Raw genomic sequence first — 3,056 nt, forward strand, 5'->3', positions numbered from 1 at the left:
AGGATAAGCCCATTAGGGCCCAGTCAGTCTAGAACTCTAACCGCTGGGAATGCTTAACTCTGACCACCCCTGGGGTGCCTCGAACCCTGAGCCAATCAGATTTGTACCTGTATCCTAATCTTGCTTGCTTGAACACCTGATTGTTGTAACTTTGCTCTTTGCCTTTATAAGCCCTGTGTAATCACAGCTCGGGGCTCCCTCCTAACCTCCGCTGTGTCGGTGGGTAGGACGATGCCCGAGTTGCAGCTCGCTTGAAGAAAGCCTTGCCTTGCTTTTGCATTTCGGAATGTCTGAGTTTCCGTGGTCTTCTTGTGGTGGTTTCGCGACTTGGCACAACAGTCTAAAAGTGCTAAAGATTCAGCAGTGTGTAGCAGCCGGCAAACTCCCTAGAAGCAAGTCATACATTTGCAATATTTGCTTCAAGCACTTTGAAACACCATCAAAATTAGCATTTGCCAACGCCATATTAAACATCTGAAGGTATTTATGAAGCACCAACAGCGTCACAATGAGACCTATCAGAACGATGTCAAGCAGGCCCAAAGACTGATGGAGGCCAAGCAGGAAAAGCCAGCAAGTGGCATCTATGGGACTTTGTCCCCGGAGGAGAGATGGGCCTTAGCCCCAAGCTGCAAATCAGATCCCCAGTACAGCACCAGGAAATGGAAGGAAGAGCATTCATGCATGTGCCGTCTGTGGCAAGATATTTCTGTCACAGTCAAAACTCGATAGGCATTCACTTATTCACACTGGGCAGAAACCTTTTAAGTGTCTCCTGTGCAGTAAGTCTTTACGGAAGTCAGGGCATTTAAAAATCCACCAGCTCACACATTCAGAAAAACAACCTTTCCAATGTTGTTTTTTTCAAAAAGGATTTAAGGTTCAAAGCAAACTTCTGAAGCATAACAAATCCATACTAAGAGCAAGACGTTTCAGGCTCTTGCATCAAAGTTGAGGACTTCAGAGGCATACTTCCTGCCCCACACATTAAATGTCAAGCAGGAATGTTTTGAGAATGGCAGTATGGGTGAGTCCAAGGGGAATAACTCACCTGACGTCCACTCTATTTATATCGTCCCTTTTCAGTGTTCCGGGTATGAAGAATGCTTTGAATCAGATTCTCAGAGGACACCAGTATTTTCCTGCCAGAAGGGGCAAAACACCATGTAGGCTCAAAAAAAACCTACAACTATAAAACCATTGTAAAAAAAATCTTGGCTAAGCTTAAACGTGCTGGGGGTAAAAAATAAAAATGAGGTAACAGTCCACCAGAGAGAAAAGCATTTAAAAGTAGTTTCTTGAAAACTTGTCATAAGTCTAGTCAGCAGAATTCTGAACAAACTAAGAGAATTCTGGGTTCTCCTGGCAGGCAGGGGCTGTATAGGAGAATTGGCAATAACAAGAAGAAAGCACCGACTTTGCTGTTTTCTTGGCAAAAGCAGTTCCAGAACCAAAATGGGGGGAATGTTTGGAAGATATCCTTACATCATCAGAGAGCCGATTAACTATGGGTAGCTCTGTGACTAATAAAGACTTGTCAGTTTATGGTTCATCAGGAGAGGAGTTCTTCAGTAACTGTCAAGTGTTTCATCACTGTGGTTTCCCACTTCCAAGTGAGAACATACTTACTAGACATAAGATATATCCTTGTGATAAATGTGAGAAAGCGTTTCCTTCTCTCTCTAAGCTACAGAGACACTATTTAATCCATACCGGACAGAGGCCTTTTGCTGTAATATTTGTGGGAAATCTTTCAGACAGTCAGCTCACTTAAAAAGACACCAAGAGACTCATATTAAAAGAATCTCTATAGAAGATCATTTTACCAGCTAGACTTTGAAAATGTGAACAGTTTTATCCCTCCACATAGTGATAGCTATAATGCTTCCCAACATCAGGCTTTCAGTTTTCAGACATATGAGGTTTCACAGTCGAATCAATTATCAGAGATGGGAGTGAAGCCAGAAATTGAGGATTTCGTTCTGGGTGCCTATGGCGGAAATGAGCGGCCTTTCCTCCCCATTGCATTCTTGGGGTCCGAGCAGAGTCATTTCAGTGGCTACCCAGGGTATCCGGATAAAAATGATGGTCTCCTTTACTCGTGCAGCATGTGCTGTAAAAGTTTCCGGTCTCCGTCTAAGCTTGAGAGACACTATCTCATTCACGCGGGGGAGAAGCCTTTTGAATGCTCAGTTAGTGGCAAAAGGTTCAGGCAGGCCCCACACTGGAAGAGACACCAGCTCACTCCAAAGACCGCTCGCAGGAGAAGGCCGCTGCCAGCGACCCAGCTGTGTGACTGGGGACCCCTGTGGGGCTGCGGGTGCTCTGGCTTTCCAGAGGCTGGTCTCACAGGCAGTCATCTGCCCTGCATAGTAAGAGTGAGGTAGATAGAAAAGACAGTGTTTTAGGAATCACAGTTGAAATTGTAGAAGGAAGGGTACAGCTTGTGTCATTAAGTAAGCATTTATTTTCATATTATAAACATACTTTGGCTCTGTTGAGAACCCCATGGTGTCCGCAAGCTGCAGTGCATCCCACTGTGTTTGCTTTTACAAAGGAGAGTAGTTTTCATCCGTGTCTCAAATTATATCCCAAGACATTTTTCTTCTCATAGGTTTTAAAACCTTACAGATACAGGCGAAAAGGAGAAGAATCTTTTGCACTGGTCTTTTTCAAAACTGGTCTTGGACTGGCTGTTTGACCAGTGATCTACCAAGTGGTGGTTCTGTTTTTTCCATTTTGTCAGGATCGCTGTTGTAATTCACAGAAGAACTTAAAAGTAGGAGACAGGCTGGTTTGTGCTCACACACATCTCCCGTATCTCTTTCCAGGAGTGTTTTCTGAATGTCCCAATTGTCTTGGTAACATGTGTGTGGCTGTGCTTTTCTGAGGAACGCTTGCCGTTCGTCTGTATGCTTGCTGGTTGGGAGCCCTGGTCACAGACAAACTTGTCTAGAGCGGCATTTACCAGACTTGGCTTTACTGTGGAGCATTCTTTCAACTTGCCTATCCTACTGAGCCTGAGAAAATGGCTTGACTTTATCTAGTTTTAGGTT

The 3,056-nt window shown here is 44.3% G+C and overlaps 1 pseudogene; it reads left to right on the forward strand.

The window, feature by feature from the left end:
* Positions 1 to 286: 286 nt before the first annotated feature.
* LOC125348474 lies at positions 287 to 2,631 on the forward strand (annotated as a pseudogene).
* The last annotated feature ends 425 nt before the right edge of the window (positions 2,632 to 3,056 follow it).

Source organism: Perognathus longimembris, chromosome 1, assembly GCF_023159225.1.
Source record: "Perognathus longimembris pacificus isolate PPM17 chromosome 1, ASM2315922v1, whole genome shotgun sequence".
In the NCBI taxonomy this organism is placed as follows: Eukaryota; Metazoa; Chordata; class Mammalia; order Rodentia; family Heteromyidae; genus Perognathus; species Perognathus longimembris.